At 41.1% G+C, this 23,587-nt stretch overlaps 1 protein-coding gene across 1 annotated transcript in view; it reads right to left on the minus strand.

Moving 5' to 3' along the window:
- nlgn3a (neuroligin 3a) overlaps nucleotides 1–23,351 on the minus strand; it is a 116,336-nt gene extending 92,985 nt beyond the window's left edge. The window contains exon 1 of the mRNA XM_023402088.2: nucleotides 23,015–23,351. The gene's annotated coding sequence lies outside the window, so the exon portion shown is untranslated. The remainder of the gene's footprint in view (nucleotides 1–23,014) is intronic.
- Nucleotides 23,352–23,587: the final 236 nt, after the last annotated feature.

The raw sequence follows: 23,587 nt of genomic DNA on the forward strand, positions 1-23,587 counted from the left end.
TCCTTCTTTGCTCTTACAAGAGGTCACTTTCTGAGATGAACAGATGAAGGGGCAGAGGAGGATGTAGCTACAGGCAGCGCGGGTGCCTCCGGTGACAGCGCTGTAAATGCTAATCACCAGTCCCAGGGTGAACCAGTGGTGCTAGCGACAACACCTTCCCACACTGCCTGATCAATTTTCAATTTCTGTGGCTTAGGGTCCCCCTCAGCCTTGCACGCCTACTGCAGAGATAGCTCTAATAACAATGGAGAAGAAAAGCCAGCATTTAGAGGAGGATATTGCAATCCAAAATGACTGTGTAAATGATTTATAATGTATCAGCAGCCATTGGAGGGCCACTAACCACTGAGAGAAAGCAATCCTGATGTTCCTGGAGGTGCTGTTATCGCTAGGTGGCTATTCCCATCTGCTACAGCCGTGGATCAGCGGGGAGCATATATACACATTTTGTAAATACTGCAGACGAGCCCACCTTTGCCAGTCAGTGTGTGTAAATGGGAACGTGTGTGGTGGACGATTCTGCTCAGGGACTCTGGCATACTGAGCACCTGCTAAGTGATAATACATGAAAAGCCATCCATATCCAATCTGGGGACTAAAAGGCATGCATTGCTGGGGGCCAAGGGCTTGCAAAGGCTTCAAAATGCTAGAAAAGTCACACTGACAAAGTCCCTTCCTTCTCACTAGGATGCCTTTTTCAGAGGCAGAAAGTCTAGCACACATTACTGCCATTAATTGTGTTAAAAGACTAGTATAGTATAGTATAGTATAGTATAGTATAGTATCAAAAGTATTTAATTTCAGTTTTTTATAAAAGACAAGTACATAGCATCCACCAGTGCTACATACCAAAGCAATGACAGCCTCAGCTAGTGTGAAACGCTTAAAGCTGAATGGATCTTTACAAGACTCAATGCAGCCCAACAATAAAACACCTACAAATATCACAACCCACAACCAGTAATACAATACACTCCCAACTACTTCAGTGTAATACAACAGCCCTGCACTATATACTACTATCATGAAGGTTATAATGATCAGTTTTCTTGACACTGGTAGGTATTGATTCAACTTTATGGTTGTTTTAAAGGCTGTAGTTTGAGGGGCAGTTGAATTGTATTGTATTATACTGTCAGATGTTTCTTTTTTTTTCTTCTTTTTTTTTGGGGGGGGGGGCATTTTATGACTTTATTTGGCAGTGGCAGTGAAGAGAGCCAGGAAATGCAGGTGGAGAGAGAGTAAAGTTGAATGGGCAGTAAAACCACTCAGATATCACGTCACTCACTGACGAGTGTTGTTGTGTCCACTCTATTTATATCACCCCCTTTATAGTATACCAGTAACTAAATATTATTATAATATTTAGCAAAAACAGATCTTCATATTGTAACCCTTATAAAGGTAAGACATGTTCTAGAACTGTGGTATTGGATGGCATTAGTTTTAACTAGGTGAGTGTAAAAGAACTAAAGAACTAAACCTAATGAAAGGCACCTGATTGCCCCACGCCCTCTTCAAAAACTGTTTCAGCTTGAATTTAAAGTGATCACATTTAAATAAAATGCAGTTACAGTTATAATTTAAAGGTGGTAATGAGAATACAGTTACATTCTTAAAATCAATAGATTACATAAAGGCATTACTTTTTTTTAAATCTGTATTATTCACTCTGAAAATGAAAAGTAGTTAACTCAGTACAATGCTTAGTTTAGGTAAATGCTTGCTGGTCAAAGTTCCTACCTAGCAAGCTACCTACTTAGCTGAAATGCTAGCCGACTGGTGACTGCAGATCAGCCTGTTAGTATTGTTGGTATATTAGCTAGCTTGTTAACCATGTCTAGCTAACACACAAACCACCAAGTGAAGACCATCCAATTTACAAAAATGCAATATATACTATATTTTTTGCCAGTTATTTCTATCAAATAACGTATATACTTAATTAAATGTCTGTGAACTTTTAAACAACTACAACCTTTTGGTTTGCAAACTAACTTCCTCACTCTGTACAGAGTTGCAAATTTATATCATTGTTGTTTATATTTTTTTTCACCCATTTCATACTGTGAGAAAACAGAGAAAGTAAAAACAGCCTTTTTGGTCCTGGTTATTTTAAGAGGATTAGGCAACAAAGTGAAAACAAAATGTTCTATGGAATTGTAAATTCACATAGTTTTATTTTAATCTTGTTTACTGGTTTTCACTCTAAAATAATGCTGAAGAAAATAAAAGGTCAAGGAAAAACTGGGTCTTCATCCTTTTTCCAAACAAAACATCACCATCAGAGTGACTCATGGTTTCAGTCTACTTCAGGTAGCAATATGGTGTGAATGCCACATTCTTCACAGTGTTACATGCCATCACAATGGAAGATAATGTTGAAGTAATCCAAAAAAATATGTTGCTCTCTTTGATTAATCTAACAAATTATGTTTAAGGGCATGTAGTCTATTATCTATAGTGAAATATATCTTAAAGGCAACCCTCCCAACACTGTCCATTATGAATTATGCGAGGGAAGATGTCCACATATCGATCTCCTGAACAGAAAAAGATGTCTGTCAGAAGGAAGTTTGCAAAAGGACACCTTACAATTCCCCGTAGATACCGATACACAGATACATGATTTTCCATAACTGAAGCCATTTCTGTTTAGATCTGAGATCTGAGTACATGACAGCTGAATATATGTGATAACACTAATTCAAGTCGAGATAAAATACATCAGGTCAAACTTTTTAATCAGGACATAGCAAGGACATAGGACAGTGTGATGGAGTGTGTGTGTTTAGAGGACACTCAGCGTGGAGGACTTCATCAGTCTCCCCTCCAACACCATCTCAGAGGTCCTCTCTGCTTTGATCTCTCTACCTGCTGAAGCGCTGCCAAGGGAGCAACAGAGAGAGAGAGAGATTGCATGAGTTCTCCCTCATCATCCCAGAAATATTGATCGTCTCATCACCGTGGCCTTGCAGCCCGTAATAAATACAACTGGGGTGATGGCGGTAGGGAGGGGAGGGGAGGAGGATGAGAGAAAGAGAGAGAGAGAGGGGGGGGGGGGTGTACTCCACCAAGTACATGCTCTCCTCCCAAACTCTCCGGCCACTGATTAATAGGACATGTTAAATTCTGAAGGTCCAGTCCCTATTCATCATTATTCAAAAGCGCTAACATTGCTACAACTCGTGAGCCGTCCCCATACAGATCCCATATTTAGAAAAAAATACATAAGACTTTCTTCCTTTTTATTTTGGTCCAAGCCCACAGCCATGTACACTTACTGTAGAAGACCCTTTGTTCTCCTACAGCAGAGAGATCTCTGCATCGCAATAAAAGTCTGAGCACAGAGCCAATGTACTCCTACGCCCCGACATCCCTTAGAGAGAGGCTGAATGGACTCTGATAAAAAAGGAACCAATAAGAGTTCTGAGTAGATGGAGCTTCTGACTCTCCCCACTCTGTTATTATAGTAGCTAGTCTGCAACAAAGGCATTCACAAAGCTGTATTAGTCCTCTAGAACATCTAACTTCAAATGAAGTGAGCCGTCCTGACCTGAGAGAGTGTAATCAGTGATTACAAATGCCTCTAGTGCTGTTACATTATAACCACGGCTGAATGCGTCATTATAGAAATGATAAGAGACAGGCAACAAGACGGGAACCAGAAGACAGAAACCTATGTACTCGGGCAGTTACCTCAGCTGAACTCATTAAAATGTGAGAGGCAAAGGCAAAAACTTAATTTAGTGTCCTGGCCTTCCATTTGTGCACCAGAAAGACACCAGTCCACATCAGTGCAAAGACTCCATTTTGAGACAAGCTCAACTCATGATAGGCTCGCTCTCTGGCCTCTGTGTCAATAATGCAGAAAATACAGTATATCTGTAAATTGTCTGCTTACACGTGTTTATTTCAAATTGGCAAACACGGATTTCAGCACACAGCAGGATCAATAATGAATGTACACACAAACTGAACGTCTTCCCTCGCAGGCACACTCCTTATATAAGCTCCTGGGCTTGACAAACAACAGCACGCCATATTAAATCAAGGAGATTGGCATGTTTCAGAAACAACATTCGCAAAGTGTCAAAACCAAACCGAGGCTTCATAAGGCTCCTGCTGGGAACCAGTGCTAGTGTAACAGTGAGGGACGGGGGCCTCCTCTTCCTTTTCTTTGCCATTTTCGTCAAGACTCAGAGCGTGTGCAGTCATTATTACTTCGGAGATTTGGCATTAAATCAAGGACAAAGACGCAGCACATTCGGACTGCTAATCACCACAGTGATGCTGACATATTTTTAAAGAAGCAAAAAGGGAGATGGTGAGGAGTGAGGAGTGGCGCCGCTGCTGCAGCTGCAGCTGCCTCCTAAGCTGCGTCTCCAGCCCTTCTCCTGGCTGCTTCCATAAAGGCTGCCATGAGTGTCATTACCAGCCGAAGCGGCCGAGGAAACATGGAAAGGTGAGCTTGGCAGGCCAAATAAAGACAGATTCCAGGTGACTACATGTTGAGATGAATTCTTGGGCTGCACAGCAAATAAATAGCCATTCTGCTAACTGCTGACAGTGCTTGAAACAACTGTTTGCTCCTCATGACTAAAATGATAGGGACAGATTTGATCTAGAAGACCTGAAGCTGCAAGTCGAGGCAGTGGGCCCATTACTACATCTATATTGCCTCTCTTTCTCTTGACTGGGTGTGCACGCCTCTGAGTGTCAGATACAGTTTAGGAAGTAATATGCTACGTGCAACAATATGTCGGAGTACGGGGATATTAATCAAAGCTAACTGACTCAATTAGATGGAAAAGTACCGAGGAGCTTACATTTAAAAAATGATAAATAAAGAAATTTCCCCAACAGTTCATCATCCAAACTCCTATTGATCCACTGCAGAGTCCCACTAGACACTCCTGCTGAAAAAACTCAAAGTAGCTAATCACTCAAGCAGCCCACAGGGATTCTTTGAGAAACCGCAGGGGCAAGTATTGGGTCCGTCTCTAATCTAGCCGTATGTAAACACATTAAGGCTTTCCACATGGCATACTCATTATCCAAGCTCCCACAGATGCCGTTTGCAGGGTGGGATCTGTTCTCTCGACGAAGTGTTTTGTGTGTAAATTCTATCACCCTGCCAACGTGGCTCCAAAGTGCTGTAAACCAAAGAGCACGAGACGATCAGGGCGCCCGTCTTAAGAAAAGGGCCAAATCATTGACCATAAACAAAGCGAGTGAATATCTGGTGAGTTAGTTTATATTACACATTTTACATAATTCATTACACCATTCCCCTCTGGATGTTGATGTTGTTGCATTACTAGAGTTCTCAACCATACAATTATAGCATTATATGTGAATATATTATGAATTTTGGAGATTGTTTAGCATAAGGATGTCTGTCTGTCAGTCTGATGTTTGGCCCTCCATTAATATTCCTCAAATTTAAAACATCTCGCACAACTCGTATCTATTACACTATGCTTTATTCACCAAATGTTTCATCAGGACAGTGTCTGAGGCTGTTTCTGGTTTCCTTATATACATTGTATATTATATTTTGTTTATTGTCATGTCATGCACACAAAGTGCCCAACCCTCATGGGTTTATAAGAGACCAGAAGTACAGTTGCAGTGGTCAAACATTTCATTACATTCCAATTGATTACAAAATATCCTGCCTTCTCTCCCAAGCTTGGCAAATCTGCTACGAAAGTAGCCTTCCTGAATCACAACTCAAGTTTTTCATAATCATCCAGGCAGAAGAAATTAACATAAATAGAGGACATTTTACTAAAAAGTACATTCCTTAAGGAAAACAAAAAAATGAACCTCATTCTCAATTTCACCTAGCTTACACAACAAACACAGTCTGTCCTCCTCTGGAGTGGCATTAAACTTGCCGGTCTGTAAAGCTAATGGTAATGTTCCTGAACATTGTGCGCATAGTGATCTTTGTCTTTTTTTTTTTTAAGTCATAAGCTTCTACACTGTAGCTATTCTTCATGAGGCAGTACTTTCATTATTTTTAATTAGACCATCCATCAACAGACTGTTTTTCTTCTATACACGAGAAGCATTGATCAATACATGCATCTATCATGTGATCGTATATGTAGTATGGAGTCCATACAGACAAAACATAATCATCCTTTTCTTCCAAAAAAAAGGAGTGTATTTACAAGCATAATAATAAATAATAACACAAGTATTAGTTCAAATATTGCGAGAAAAATATTCATGACCATAAGTTCACCACCACAATATTCTCAAATAAATACACTTTGATGAATGGATGACTGGATAAAAAGGTTGAATCTCCATTTTTCAACAGAGGTAAACAAATTCAGTTTTCTTTCAACCTAATGATTCAGACTAAACAGTCATTAACATTCAATGAATTTTACAGACTGTGGTGATTGCTCGACCTGCAGTTCCGCTAGGCTGACTTTTTTTTTGGTTATTTCATGAAGTGTCTTTACAATTATTGTATTGATGGTCACAAAATTTGGTGAAGTCAGCAGTGGTGCCCAGAAAGTAAATTGTAAGGATTCCAAAACTTTGCTTTAACCCTGCACTGCAGACTTTAGCTGCTAACACGCTAAACTAAGATGGTGAACATGGTAATGTTACACCTGCTAAACATTGCCATGGTAACATTGTCATCATGAGAATGTTAGCATGCCGACTTTAGCATTTATCTTAAGGAACCCGTGTGAAAGTAAAGATATTAAATTCATGACTTCAAAAGAGCATTTGAAGTGTCATTTATCAGCTGCATCAGATCTTTAATATATGAACTCCTAGCATAACTGTACCTTACTGAATGCTGCGGTTACCTGTTGGTCAAATCATCCTACATCTGTGAGGTGGCAACACATTTGATTGGACTTGGTGAGCACATGTGGAACATGATTGAATTCCTAGAGAGGATATAGTCGAGCCTACCAAGGAGAATTCAGTAAATATTTCAAGCAGCTCCTCTCATCGCCTCCACTGTGAGGACAGCACGTATAACATGGCAGCACTAACATCAATTTCTGGCTTACAGTGGAAAGGAGGATGGATTTTTAGCCTTCTGGGATGCATCCCTAATAAAATTCAGGCAAGAGCAAGGAACCTGAACAGCGATGGCAATGCACTACATTTATAAAGCAAATCAAAGTTTATGACAATCACTTCAAATGTGAACTGCTGTGTATTACCCCTGCTGCACTCTAGTCAAAATGCTGCTTGTCATGGAGCTCTCCGCCAGTTACCACAGTTACTGCCTGAACGGAGAACTCACTTACATTTACGCTGATTGATTATAGTTTGAGAGTAATGAGGGCATCGTTTGGGATAAATGGGTTCCTTCTGATTTAAACTGTATTGAATGCTTAAAAATATGTAATTTTAAGTAATGTATCTAACAATATGGAGCACATTGAAGATCGATCCAAGTGGATCACAAATACCGAAGAATTGGCAGGGATGGGCGTCAGGGAGACATTTTTCTTAAAGCAGCTATTAACACTTGACAAACATATAGAGTTGAACTGAGGGTTTGCTTTGAGTTAATTGAGGTCTGGCTGGTAATTACAACAGGGATTTGATCTCTCACAATCAGGGTTCCAAGTTCATTGGCACTGCATTATAAAATCTTAGGTGGATCAGCTCCTATGGCTAGTATTGACTCTTTTACTCTGGGTTAAAGAGACCATGCAGAGACCATGTCCTTGATCCTGAATAACCATTTGCAGAGCCAGCATCAAATGCAGAAATACAACTAAGAGTAACCCACACTGGTGAGCAGTTATTTGAAAGGAACAAAACAGTTCCTCTGGGCCTGAGGAATGGGTTCTCATGATAACATGATTTAGATTGTGTTTGTAATGAATAGCATACAATATACATCTAAAAGTGGGATTATGTGGGTAATTTACGATGCAGTAATGTCTACAATTCGGTAGACATTTCCTGGTAGGAACAGAGAAAATGAATTCTTGCAGCTGTAATGTGCTTGCCACACACCAACCCCTATTACAGGAACTAAAACACAGTATCCTCACAAACCACACAAAGCCAGATCTTTGAAGAGCCGATCATCCTGAGGACAACACTTAGCTATGCATCATTTCAAAAAGCAGTGGAGCCGTGCACTGAGTGCATGTAATTCACCACTTTCATCCACTGCATTTTGAATTATGTTTTTCTGCAGACAAAGATTAAAAATTCAGATCAACTTGTCCAGAAGATTGTGAAATTAATTTATTTTTTTTCAAATAAAATGGGAACTGTTGGGGCTGGACTGTGAAATGTAATAGCTTCCTGCATGTGCTTGTACTGTATGTGTGGGCATGTGCAATACATACTGTAAGTATGCTGAGAAAATGAATCTTTCCATGGCCTAATAAGCTAAATAACATATTTAATTTAAGGTAAGTAGGCTGCAGTTCTCGTTGAAAACTGAAGGATCAGCTTTATTGTTCAGTGTGAAAGGGCTCCACAGAAACATACACCAAGCAGAGACATGACCCAGATGCTGCCTGTAAAATTAATGAGCTAATAATGCATTAGGAGCAGTTACACTAATGTGCAAACAGAGATATTCCACAGTCAGGTAAAATATGGTGTTAGACTCTCGGTTTTGTGTAAGAACACAATTGAATTGATTTGTTCTGATCTAAAAGTATCACCGTCTTTTCTGCAACAGAACTCTGTTGCATCGGATGCAGCAGTTTTGTAGCTTCACCTTTCCCACTGGAGGCATGCACTTGAATGTTGCATGCATTTAAAAATAGTACATTTAAGAGTCCTTCATTGTGATTGATGATCAATTAAGATGAGATTGATTTTGAGAAAAGAACATGTTAATAGACGCAGCGTTGCACTTTATTCTGATGTTTCCTTTCAAAGACCTCAACTACTTGGCTTCTTTGCAGAGTATTCACAAATGCCAAAAGCACTGTGGTAGAATGATGCTATTGACATGCAAATGCTTGGTAGTTGCAGAGAAGTGAGAGGTGCCAAAGTGTATTGTTGTGTGACAAGCAGGATTTCTGAATACATAGCTGAAAGACGAGATGTACACGAGTACGCTTGACACAGCAAAACACACAGCATCTATTTTTTAATACAAAAAAAAAAAAAAAAAAAAGGCATAATGGATTCATGAGCATTATGGTGTGGGCCCTATTTACAGATGGAGCACAGGGTTATTGTAGCCTAATGACAACAGATTAAATGAGGTCTGTCCACTGTACATAATCCCTGGAGTTTTATGGGAGCATAATTAAGTTTCGAACCGGCCCAACAGTGATGTGCTTTTAACTAAAGGTCAACAGTAAACAGCGATGTGAGCCACACTTGATTACTATGTATATCACAACATCAAAAACGATGCTGCTGCACTAATGAGGGGGTGACCTTCATCTTCAGTGTAAACAAAGACCAAACAAACACATGCCGCACCACATGGCCCCTATCACCCATTAATAAGAAGTGTTTTAGAAATTAATAGTACTGTAATATTCACAGGGACTATGTGACATAGAGACTTTGACATTTCAGAGAAAGCATGGTTTACCGGAGAATGCATTCAGACCTTGAAAAGAAGATGCATTATACTTAGCATCCGCAGAGTCTGAATGCATATGTATGAATGCAAATAAAAACCTACATAATATCAGTGAAAAAAAAAAGATTCTGACTTCATTTCATTTCAGCTCAATAATAAATAATCTACATTTTAAAAATATGACGATTGGAAATGCAAATGCGGTGTTGAGCATTTAAATCTTATTTCATCACATTACAGGCTCATTCAGAGCTGCAGCCAGGTGGATTTAGAAGAGATGTAGAGGGATTAGTGAGGTGATATCAATCACCACAGCTGAACCATCCTCTTATCCAGCACCATCACAGTCTCTGGCTGCTTTCCCCATTGATCCAGCGCAGGCTATAGGGCTGGAGCCCGGGCTAAAGGTTAGGATTTCCCTTCAGGGGATCCTTAAGCTTTGGAAAAATAGCTAATTTGCTTTGAAAATTTGAGGATAGAGTCAGGTTTATCCTTACATTCGGAAAACAACTAATCACAATTTCAATTAAGATGCCGCTGTACAGTTATTTGAAAGTGCTAGAGACAAGATACACAGGGTCGATTGTGTGTGACTAGGTAAAAGAGACACCAGAAAGATGTCCTGCAGGGAGAGAAAGCAGCTGTTTTACCTCCAGTGCATTTCCCAGTTGTCTGTTTAGAAAAGCAGCCGTCTCACTCGGCTTATTACATGTTCACATTGATATTCTAGATATTATTAGTCAGGCCAGAGAATCCAGCTGATGATGAGCTCCGAGGGACATTTTAAATGACAGTGCCCTTTCTTGAAGGGAGAGAGTAAACAACAGAGGCGACCAACGCTGTCTTGTTACTAATGCTCATCTGCATACGTGGGAAAAAAAACAAAAAAAAAAACAAGTGTCACTGAGGGGCAAGGCTGGGAAGATAGAATGTGACTTTTCAAATATATAGGGGTGGGTGGGGAGGATTAGTTGGGTGTGCGGATGAGGCAGAGACATGCCTCAATATCACACATGGAGGAGGGAACACTGTCCCCTGACAACAGTCCTTTCGGCTCGCCCTGGCAGATATGTCTACTCTCCATTCACTATTTCTAATCCTGTCTGAAAGCCTATCTTGAATGTCAGGCTTCTTCCTAAATTGGCTCGTGTTCTTAGTGATTGATTAAAGTACTGTAACCCAGCTTTATCAGACCGCCCTGAACTCTGTATTTCTGCCAAATCTATTAGGTAATGCATCCTTTGTTATTGCACCGGTTGTTTTTCTTTTTTTCTGCTTCCCCGTCTTTGGGAAATGCACAGATCCATTTACTATGATACAGAATGCTCAGTGGTACCTGGCACTATGATAGCACAGCAGCCTTCAGATCAAACAGGGGAGCTGCCTTAAGCTCACAACAGTTTGTGACAAATGTGGCATCCTAATTCAATATAGCATTATTCAGTGAAATTGGTTAGATTTATCAACACGGCCCAAAAACAGTGTGTGCAGGGATATACTTAAAACATATTTCATAATCTCCATTTTTCCCTTTTCTAGCTTTTGACTGATGCCGTGGTGGTACCAGAAACGTGTCTATGTCCCCTGACATTGAGCTAACAATATGGCCATAATTCATGCGTTCTAATGCTGTAATATCCCCCATGCCATTGCACACAGAGGAGAGGAGAGGAGAGGTTGCCCTGATATTACTGCTGACGCCTGAGTCCTAGACATCGCACTTAGAGTGTCTCCTGCAGGACATTATTCAAACACACACAGGCACTACAAACTCCATGAGACAAGAGTAGGCCACTACGATACCAAACACACACATCCTCAGACACTGCGGCTTACTGTGACTATTCAAGGTCATACAGCGAGGCGCCACACACACACACACACACACACACACACAGGGTGTCACCACCTTCTGAAATCCATCATATGTGTATGTAACACAATCATAAACTACAGCGCTGAATCCAGCAGAGAGAAAAGACACTTTGAATATGGAACTGTGGGTAGGAATTAAAATCCCATTTGTGTACTTTAAACAGAGTAGAGGACCACGTTAATGACTGCACACTTAGAAATAGGCCATGTCCAACCACTGCAGGCAAATTTGGCCTCGGGTTGTCTGCACTTCCTCAAAAACTGCACACAGCAAGCACTGCGAGCTACTACTGTATCTGCCTTCCTATTCTGTGCCTACTTTGCACCAAAGAAGCCCAGAGCAAGGACGACGCACACTGTAGATACTGTATATATACACTCAGACGCTGCATTGTGTATCCATGATCATGCATCGACACACGCGCACACACAACGCAACAATTCCAAATCATACTCTTATCTGTTTTCCTTTTTCTTTTTTTTTTTCTTCAACCTTCCTCTTAATGTTTTTGTCAGTGGAACAACAACAAACATCCTCCCTGTTCCATGTTTCATTAGCAACCTGAGGGGGAAAAAAAAAGGGTTTTCCCTCTAACATCTGGATGTTAGCTAGCTTGAGTGAATAGTCATATCAGATCAGATCCCGCTACATCAAATGCAACTTGAGGGCGCATTATTTATTCATTTAACTGCTGACATCCAAACCATGCCCTAAACGGTGACACTTTGAAAACTATTCCTCTGTGTCTGAACTATGCCAATACGAGTGCAACGAGCAGGGGCTCGCAGAGGGGAAGAGAGTTTTATGTTCCTTTTACCAGGAATGAATGTAGAAGAGACCGAACAAGCAGGCCATTGTGTTTTTGTTTTTTTCTTCTAGCTGAAGAGCCTCAGAGCTTCTGCGAGGAGCAAACACAACAATGAAAGTGCCTGCATGCCTGCTGTAAAATTTCATGTGACTACATGGCCTTCCCACAATATTCAGAAACACTGATAGCGAAGCCTTCGAAGCCAATATGGCACATCACCTATCAGCAACGTTTACCCCTGCGGTGAGCAGAAAGACTGGCCTGTTTGGTGTGTCGCAGTTTGTACACCTGGGTGTAGGTGATCTTTATTATCTTTTTTGTGTTCTATGAGTTGGCAGTGAAAAAACAAAAAGAAATGGTGAGATAAATCACAAGAAAGCAGCAGGAAAAAAAATCCAGCTTTTATTCAAAGCTAGTGCACGTGACAGTACCAAAGTGCAATGCTTCAAGTTTTCAGGAGCAAAAGCATTTGTTACTGCGGCTATTGTTGTTTTTTTTTTATATTAAGTTCTAGACTCTTTTTCACCTCTGTAATCCACAAGGCACTTCTTTTTAATCTTGTGAATATTTTAGCTTGGGACAACCTTAAGAGCGCCATGATGGCGTGGACTGTCCTCCACCTCCAGAGGTTAGCATCAGCAGACTTGGTATGCAGACACCATGGAAATCTATATGTGATGGATACAAAGAAAAGGTTTTCAGAGGAAGAGGAGAGGCGCCTCTGTGAAGGATTAAGTGCTTTAGATCTAATGATGAGAGAGGGCCTGTTTTTATTTGTTTTCAAACAGGCATTTCGCTCTTGATGGAATAGCGGCGCTGTTCTGTCTCCGGAGGTTACAAATACTCATCAAAGACCTGGCTTTGTCAAACAATCCATAAAACTCTTAATGCCACATTGCATGAGATACTTGCTCAACAAGTTCACAGAAAGAGCAAAAATCAATGAGAAACAAATTATTACGATTTACAATGTGATTATAGTACTTACTGTTTTATATCATACTCTTTTGTGTGTGTGATTCTGGACCATTAAGGGACAAGCTCATGTTTTGGGAAGTTTGAATTCAGAATTCCTTGGTGGGATTCTCGCTCTTCCTATCAATATCTGCGGCACTGGCTGCCAGAAGATTTGGTAGCTCTGGATGCCCGGGGCTCTAAATCTGGGCCAGGGGTTGTGTGGGATGCTCAGATAAATGGGCTGGGCTTTGTTTTATTGCAACACTGCTTGTCTTAACTTTCTGTGTCTACCAGGGATTTCGAAAATTTGCTACTGTCCTTGGGCCTCTCTCTGCAACAGCAGCTCTCAGTCGGGTTTGAGTCAGCCCTGGTGCCCCAAGATTACATAAATATCCTCTATGAGCCATTCACCACTATATCCAAGCTCTACTGTTTGGGTCGCTTTTTATCTTTAGCAGCGTTTTGTTTTTGCGTGGGTATGGGGGTGCAAGTCTCAGATTAAAAGTGAAACCCAGGATCCTCATTTAACCCAATTTGACGAGTCCTTTCACACTGTGCTCAACAATTAAACGCAAAGAGTAAACATTTTCTCAATGGAATATATTCTCCTCTCAAGTCCTTTGCTCTGGACCTTTGCTAATGGATTTGACTAGAAAGACCTTTACATGTGATGCAGCTGTTTGTCATTCGTGTGCAGCAAAGCATCAATACGGAGGGAAAGTGGGCCACTGAGACTCAAAGCACAATTATCCCTGAGGAAATATGTCACATTTCCAACGTCTTTTGTGATAAGGTTTCCTCATTCGTGCTTCCTAACATCTTATTTCAAAAAAGGCACAGTGGGAAACAAAGGCAAAGATATGGCTTATTAGGTCAGTTCTGGATTCCTTTTTTTACACACTGATCATGGATCTGCTGGATAAATCACATGGGTATCATTAGAATCAACCCTGAGGTGTCTTCGGGCGCAGCGCGTTAAGTGTGTGTGTGCATGCTGGCAAATGACTTTCCTTGAGGTACTTTTTCAACAGCCAATCAAATAATGTGCAGTGTAGCCATTTAGCAGTCCTCCTGGAATATATTTTACAGTTCTGATGCCTTTCGGACTGCAAAATACACAATACCTCTTCCTTTCAATAATTTATTTTGGACTTGGGAGATAGCTTGGTCATACAAATCACGAAGAGGCTCAAAGAATGTAAATTCAATATCCTGTTTGGTGAATTGTTATTCTTCAGCAGCAACAGCAAATAACTCCATTCGACATCCCATTAGTTGACATATTACTGGGTGCCAGACTACCAAAAGCTGCAAAACAATAAATGCTTATTGTCACTGTTTGCTTTGGAGTTAGGGCTTCTGTAGCATTTTAAATGCATGAAATGTATGTGAGGCAGGTTTGGACTGAAAGAGGATGTGATTAAAGAGAATAAGAGATGAGAATGCCAGTAAATTCTGGGGTGTCAGAAAACGTTGAATCATTTAGTAATTTTCAACATGGCGGGGGGATCTGCCTCAATCAAAAATCTTCACATAAAAGAGAGGATCGCAGAAAACTCCAGGATACAATCTGTAGCATTTGTATTCCGCTTGTTGTCTGTGTATCGCTGTACAAAATAGATAGTAAAGCTGTAGTTGTCCACAGCATGAATAAAACAAACTTGGCAGATTTTTTGTTTGACTGGCTTTCTCCGGCCCAGAGCTCACTTGTCAAAAGGCTTATCCAGGCTTACCTTTCTCCAACCTAACCGTTTTCCTCTTGTTTCTTTTCAATCTCACCTCTTCCTTCTGTCCCTGCTCTTATCCTCTCTGATCCCTTCTCCATTCCCGCTACTCTCGGAGAAGCATTTCTATCTAACAGTATCATTTCACTCTTCAGCTTCAGGACTGAACTGCCCACCACTATTATGTCATTCAACACTTGTTCTTAAACCCGATTGAGATTCACAGTGGGCGCGGGCCAAAAGGACCTATGAGAGAAACTACAACTCTGGAGTCTATCATCCCAAATCTACCTTCCTGCTGTTGAGACTCGAGAGACAAAATGTGTCACATTCGCAGTTTCAACTGGATAAGAAATGCATCAAGTATTAAAAATGTCACTTTTAGCCCATGAAAATGCAGCACATTAATAATCATGGTTCAAATAGCATCCCACATAGTCACAGCATTCCACAAATAATATGCGATTATGGATTTTGGGCAGATAATTTGGGCAGTTTTAGCAAAACCCTCAAATCTGTGCTACTTAAAGGATCAGAAAAACGCCTAGAGGAGCCCTCTAGCCTTATGTGTTCGCCCACATCACCAGCCTCCTCAGAAACAAAACTTCAAACCAACAAGAAAAATCATCGAAACCTCGAGTGCCACCCTTCATGCTCTTTTCTTTTCTTTTTTCTTTTCACTCAATCTATTGTCATAGTGACCCACAGCCACCAATTCATCAGAGCTGCCATCTTGGGAGAGTAAGCCACAAGGCTATTTCTGTAATGACCCAGATTTCAGGTGAATCTGGATCCGTATCAATGTAATGAGCTGCAGTAAGTCACAGAGAACATATTGGCTCAAATAAACTATTTAGCATGGGTTTTAAAGCTTGACATGCGCGGTCACAGAATATTTCAAATAATCAATAAACGAAATGTTCTATTATTGAAGCTCCAACAGCCATGCAAAGTGCGCATCCCGCCTTTAAAACACAATCGACGCCAGCGAAAATTCCCCAGTCTAATTTCCTTTCTTGGTAATTTTGTCAGATTAATATCAAGTCAATTTCCTGGAGCCTGTTCTTACACAGAGTGATGGCATGATGATAGTATCATTGGAGGAATGCTATAATTGTGGAGGATGGCTCCTTTTGAGAAGAATACGTGCACAGATGGGGCCTGAGCGTGATGGAGGAATTTCTCTGTCCCCAAAGGCTATCAGGAAACTTTGGCAAACTGGCAAGAGATAAAAATAGATTACAGACAGGAGCAGGACTACACGTATAAACCTATCCCAATGCAGGTGCTATTCTATTAAGGTAGATGGTTTACAATGTCATTATGGTGCGTTTAAAAAGCATCCACACTGCAAAACATAGTAACGCTATTAAGGGAATCAGATCAGATTTGGTTGCTATTATTATGCTACTATTCACTGAGGTTAGGGGAGATTACAACTATAACAGGACACTGTGGACACCCATCAAAGGGCTAACATCCACTCACACTCACATTCACTCCTACAGGCAATTCAGAGTCTCCAGTCAACCTGATTTGCATGTACGTGGAATGTGGAAGGCAAAGTGAGCACTAATAAAGACAGAGCCGCAGCTACTACACAACACACCAAGGACATGTCCGCACCGTTGTTTTTGGGAATTCGGGGGTTTTAATGACCCGAGGAGGAGTTTACATCCTATAATTATACATAAATTACATGTGTGAGTTTTTTAAGGCTGAGTTTACTGTTGTTGTTTTTTTTAAGAGCTGCAATTCTAATAATTAATTTTTAGGGCAAAAAATAAAAGCTATAATGAAGGGATTTAGCATTTGTCTGCAAGAATTGTATCTCTCGGAGAGGGGGGAAGGTTTTAAAAAAAATAAATAAAAAGATTAATTTACAGAAAATGTACTGTATTATTAACACTTTAATGAATAAAGAAAATGCAGGGGAAAAAACACATTATTCACTGTTCTAGGGGGCTAGTCAGAAACTTCTTAAGGGCATACGGTTGCAGTAAATTCCGGCTACAGAGTAAAAAACATCATAATCCACACAGGGACAAGCCGAAGGCCCTTCTGCTGTGAGCCATCACAATCATGTGTTAAATTTATAATACATGTAATATTTTATTTGGTCTCCATGATCCTCAGTAGCCAAAATAGTAAAATGAAAAATAAAAGCTAGATAGGTAAGACCTAGGTCAGCTAGAGCTTTCAACGTCTCACATCGGCACCTAATGCCTTATCTGTGTATGCATTTTCACAGATACAGGTGAAAAGTGTGGGGCCAGTCTAACTAAAAAAAAAAAAAAGATTTAAAAAAAAAAAGGATATAAATAAATGCTTCTACATTATTTACAACTTGCATCGAGATAGAAGGAAAGATGAAGCAGCATGGTACAGACGCTGGACTCAATGTCATCTCTGATTTGGCTAAATGTAAAATTTACCAGGGTTGTGTGTGTGTGTGTGTGTGTGTGTGTGTGTGTGTGTGTGTGTGTGTGGAAACACAAGCACTTAGAGGCAAGTGCAGAGAGAGAAGAAAAAGACAAAGGAAAGAAGAGACCATACAAACGGGAGAAACTATCTACTTGGGTCTACTTGTGGCGCAGGTTATGGCCAGGATATGATGGCCAGGTGGCGTGTGAGTGTGTGTGAGTGTGTGTGTGTGTGTGTGTGTATGTGTGTGTGTGTGTGTGTGTGTGTGTGTGTGTGTGTGTGTGGGGGAAAAACAGGAAGGTTCTCTGCTAATCTCTTGCATTACTGCAGTCATTTCCACTCTCTTCATCACCAGTAGCATGTGCTCTGTGAGATTTAAAATATTTAAATCTGTAATCTGTCAGCATTATGAGGTTAACACACACCCGCAAAGACTGGTGTCCTATCCGTCAGCATGCTTTCCACTTCACATGGCCCCACATATATCACAGAGACCTGACATGGCCTTTTGTAGTTCTCGCTGGAAAAGACTTTGCGGGCGGTGTCTGTAATTTCTCAGCAGTGGCAGAGACATGCTGCTGGACCCCAGAGAAAAATTATGGGATATGCAAGCAGCAGAAGAAAGAAAAAATAAAAAAATAAAAAAAGCCGTGCCACTGTGAAGCACGAGGAAGCTTCTAATTTTTTCCCCAGTGTATGTGACCCAGTGACTCTGGAGGAGTTCTTCCTTGTTCTTTTACTATGGGTAAACCAGCATTCATTATTGATTTGGTGCACAGACTCATAGTCTTGCACAACATGGTCTTATGAGTGGGCCAAAATGTTTTGTCAGTTTGGTGCACAGCTGCTCTAGAGCCTCACTAATGCATCCTCTTTCACCTTTCTTATACATAGTGCCATGTTTTCCTAAAACTCTGAATTAATAACCAAGAATGAATAAATTGAATGGGATTAAAGCCTGAACGACAGTGACCCATATATGACTATTAGGTTGATGGAAGACACTCCAACGTAGCCCATTTAGCCAGCTCCATGTCATGTCTTCATACGACAGGCTTTTACTAAGCTCCTTAAGAGCCTGCCCCAGGGGATCTATGGTAGGCTAGAGGTACTGACTCAGGCCTTATCTCCACTAATTTACCCCATGAATTAGACGGGGGCCTCGCTTCTGTGTCCTGCCAGACCCACACAATACTCACTCCATGTTAAGAAAATGAGGAGATAAAAGGGCTTTTCGATTGCTTAGTTGGATAAGGAGCTGGAGAATTGACGGGCGAAAGTAACACTCTGTCACATCAACTTCACCTGGACGGTCACGTTCATCCCCAGGATTTAAAAAGTGTTGATTCCCTGTCTGTGTATTTTCAGGGTGGATTAAGCGGAATAAAATGCAATTTGAATCATAAGGATTAAGGTGAACTTCTCAAAAACAAACAGGCAGGGCTTCACCCCTGTCAGCCACAAAGTAAGGACAGAATGACTTTCTTTGTTCCTGTCAGGCTTTCCTTAAATATTTTTTTGACAGACATTTTAAAATTTAAATGAGCTGGCAAGCTACGGACGTGGACTTCTAGAGGACAGAAAGTACAGGACTTGGTCCGATCCACAGAAACTTATACATATATTTGATATTTAGTTGTTTGTCATATCACACTGCATGTGCAAGTGGAAAGCAAACAACACCTCAGCGTGTAAACCATAGCCACAGTCTGCAATTATCTGCAACAGTCTCACAAAATAAAATCAATTGAATGTAAACAAAACTTCCACTAGCGGCTTGAGTGGATTGATTCCTTTATCCCGGAGTGAAAAAGGTCATTCATGTCGTCTGCATGTTGCACATGAATGCTGAGTTTTATCCAAAGCTAAGCTTATGTAAGTCTAAAGTACAGCTTTGCATATGAGAGACACACTCTCTCTCTCTCTCTCTCTCTCTCTCTCCCTATCATGACAGTCTCCCACCCCCCACCTCTCCCTGTTTCTCTCCATGTGATGCATTTTTTAAAAGTCTCCTTTAAAGAGGAAAACAATCAAAAATAGCTCCTCACTGCTGCTGCATGTTTGGTTACGTCTCGGATTTTAACTCAGCCGGCCTCGTCCTCGGTCTGCGTGCTATTGAGTGTAAATTGTCTAATTAATAAATAAATAATAAATAGATAACTTCTGGCAGACAGTGAGTGGAGGCATACTGTGTGACATCTGCTTTGCAGTTAGAATGGCGATGTCCAAAAGAATCTTGTTTACTAAGCAGACATTGGTCTTTGGCAGGGAAACCTGTTAGTCAGGGGAGATGTTTTTGGGCCATGAACATTGTAAAATCTCTGTTAAATATGTTATGTGCAGTAGACTTGAGGCGTATCTTTCTGCCTCAGGCCAAAACCATTTTGTTAGTCAAACAAAGACACTTTCATCTTTTCACAGATTTAACAAATATGTCTTATTCATTATTAAAACGAATATGACACAAGTGCATCTGGTGAATTGTCGCCCGACTCGAGTAATTTTTAAAATAAACAATCTGGGTATTTTTCAGCGATTCTCTCACAAAAGGTGTGATTTAATGATGATGAAAGCCTATCCTCCTGAACAAATACTCAGAGACAAGTTTATCCTCTTTCATTAGTCACCGTACATCTGTGTGTGCGTATGGCCAGATTATGAATGAGCGCATTTGACACGTCATGATACACAGTTTGACTTGGGTTTAAAAGATTTTGCCGTTCGTTGCCTCATCAGTTTCTCAGAGCTCTCTGCTCTGCTGCTATTGTGTAGGGCAATTAAAAACCTGAATGACTCTGAATCGTTTACACTGTAAGTGGTAATAAAGTAAAGACTGGATTCAGTTTCTAAATGAATCTCTTCTCTTGTGCCAACAAGAAGCAGTGGTTAGTTTAAAGAAAGTCTGTAAACTGTCTGTTTGGTAAGACATTTCTAAACTGTGTGTTTTTTTTTTTTGTGAGCATCATCCATCAAGGCCAGTGCAGTCATCTTGTTTGCTTGGTAATGTGGTGGAAACTAATCTGCATTAAATCCAAATTCTCCACAACTGCCTTTTTCGTTTTTTGTGTGTTTGACATTGCAAAGTTGTGAAAACAGTGCTGGAACAATGACAGGCTTTTCCCCGGCTGTAGGGTAGCCAGCGATAGGACATATTTTCAGAAGGTCAGAGGTATCCATTTGGGAAATTATTCAGCTCCTGCTCCTGCTGCTTCACGACAACACGTCAAACACAATGAAGAATATTAGAAAACACAAATAACCTTCCGCAGCCTTTCTCATATGTGCAACACACACCTCTGCGTATACACTGAGGAGCACGCGCCCTCACACACCTCCTCGGCCCATGCGTCTGGATGTGAGAGCAATAACGAGAGCACGCTGAAAGAGAAACTGAAGGCTAAAGAACAAGAGGCCTCTTGGGCCGGAGACCAATGAGTGGCTCATCCATGTTAAGTCAGGCCAAGACGTACTCAGGTGTATTCACGTTAGGTCAGGAAGAAGCCTTGCTGACCTTTGCAGCAGACAGGGAGTCTCATGGAGCTTTTCTCGAGCAGTCCTGAGACGCACAGGGTAAACAACAGACTCAATGCTGCACTTTCAAATGTGTGTGTGTGTGTGTGTGTGCGTGCGTTTAGGATTGTGTTAGTCCATGGTGTCTGTCAGCGATCATATGTTGACCACTTCTTGATGGCCCAACCCTTCCAGTCAAACCTGTCTGTCAAATGAACGCAGTCAGGGGGCCGCGTTCTCTGTAATTATTCTCCTGCAGTGTTTTCATTGTAAATTAGGGCTGCCATGATTGTTACACAGATCAAGCACAACCCCAGAAAAAAAGCAGGGGGGTGGGGGGGTGAAGAGGGGAAGAATGAATATTAGAACAGCAGGGAACTTGAAAAAATATCACTTTGCTGGACTGGAATACAAACATAGAGGGGCCTGAGAGAGAATACACAAGCAGCAGCAGCATGCATAATCCTTCACATGATATTGAAGGAACACACATACAATATAAATGAACAGAATTTGCCAGCAAATCAAATCAAAATCCAAAGAGTCCTAATCAAATTTCATAGGGTTTTAAATGTGCTCAACAAAAACTATGAATTCTATGTGTCTGTGTTATTATAACCCATTAAGGACTTCTTTCATCAATAGTGTGGAACGCATGCCAAATAAAACGCTGGATCATTTCCTAAATGCTTAGGTTTCAGGGACACATTGCTTATTCAACCAATCACCATGACAACTCTCGCTTTACATTTTTTACTCGCTCTTCCCTTTTCTGAATTCAACTCTCACAGTTAATCATTCTTCCCACCGCCGACTACAATGAGACTATTTATCTCCAAGCTCGTGTCCAGGAGTTTCACAATGAGAGAAAGTCGACACCAGTGGACTGCAGGATCATCACTGTGCTTTAAATTTAGCACTAAACTCCCTCCCTCCCTCCACGAGCAGCTTCTGCATCTGGTCTCTACAGCTTTTCATAGGAATAATAAAGATGGAAAAGTGAAGCTGTTTACTACCTTTTTTTTTTTCTCCCAGCAGTCATGAAATCAGTCTAAAAGATCAATGTCAGCATGTGATGAAAAGAGGTAGATTCATAGTTTACTACATCAGAGAGAAATTCAGTGATGCACATGCGCCACATTAATAAAATATAGTCCTTTGAGATCACTCTTTTCGTCACTCTAAATGAAAATATCCTTCAATAACCAGGGAAACTCTCATTGAAGCTGATGCTGTACAACCAGGCATCTACACTGAGTAAGACAGTTATTCATCCATGAACTTCCCAAGAAATCAATTCATGAGCAAAACTTAAAAGAAGAATTGTAACATGGGGATCCCCACGTATATGCCTGTGGCATCTTATCCAGCTACCCTCACCACAAACAGATGGGAGTGGGGTATATATATTGCTACAAACCGGTGGCAGATCCCACTCTTATGAAAAATTAAATCTATGATCTGGTGTCACTGTCACCGATTTGATTAAGCAATTCATGTTTTGACATCCGGTAAACTTAAGAGCTTTTAATTTCATCTGCTAGTAAGCAAGTCAACGGGCTATTTCATTTATGTTCTAGGGAGGGAGGGAGAGAGCGAGAGAGAGAGAGAGAGAGAGAGAGAGAGAGAGAGAGAGATTGCGCGTCACTGCTCCATCACGCACACAAGATGTCTTTATGGCCAAGTAACAAGTGCTCTGAACAATTATCACAAGCTTTTATTTTCTGCAATGACGTTTGCAGCGCAGTGGTGTTATGACACGTTACATATGCCGGTGTGGGCAAAACACACACACACACACACACACACACACACACACACACACACACACACACACACACACACACACACATACAGCATCCAAATCCCCTGCCTCTAATAAGACTCGCCGTAGTCCGTTCAAGTCACAAAATCCAAATAGGTTTGGGAAGTATACGTGCTGCTTCGTGCGGGTTTACAGCTCTGCGTCGATGTAGCGCCACAAAAAAAGCACAGTTTATGTTTTCAGGAAAATAAATGTAAATATAAGTCTTCCAATTTCAATCCAAGCAGCCCGATGTGCCCGTTTCTCCTGCAACCTCCTAAGTCACTCACCGCGCAGACAGCCTTAAGATTTTTTCCCCCAGCTGCTCAGCAAGTATCATGAAATGACTCACCTGCCTTGTCGAGATGTAATTCCCCCCATGCCTTGTTCTGTGAAAATAAAAAGCCGGGACTATGTTTCACTGTTTCGGGGTCTTCACTTGCAGTCGGTTACGTACTCCAAATATCCGTATAGGCTGCGCACTGCTTATGTTTTTCGGGAATGACCTTCCTGTGAAGCGATAACGGCTCTCATTATCCTCGCTCCGCTGTCATTTCAATGCATTTCTCCCATGTTATGTTTTTTTCTTCTTCTTTTTTTTTCAGCGGGAAGCTCTCCTCCTAGTCCTGGTGCGTTTTGATGCTTTTGCCTTGACTCCTGGGCTCAACACGAGCTTCGCGGGGGCGCGCAGCGCGATCCCGGCTGGATATTCGGGAGCGCCGACTGGAGATGGAGAAAAGAGTTACTAGGTAACCAAGGGCACACGCATCATACATGAAAAGGAGCGAAGGATTTACGGCTTCCGACTACGCTCTGCCCTTCTCCTGTGCCTTCTTTGACAGCTCATCAAAAATGGGCGTTTTTAATATTTCAGTGATGGGCCACGCTTTAGTGTCTATGTCACAAAAACCCTACATCATCCTCT

The sequence above is a fragment of the Seriola lalandi genome, unplaced genomic scaffold (genome assembly GCF_002814215.2).
Source record: "Seriola lalandi dorsalis isolate HSWRI2012SDOR001 ecotype SW California unplaced genomic scaffold, Sedor1 jcf7180002053898, whole genome shotgun sequence".
In the NCBI taxonomy this organism is placed as follows: domain Eukaryota; kingdom Metazoa; phylum Chordata; class Actinopteri; order Carangiformes; family Carangidae; genus Seriola; species Seriola lalandi.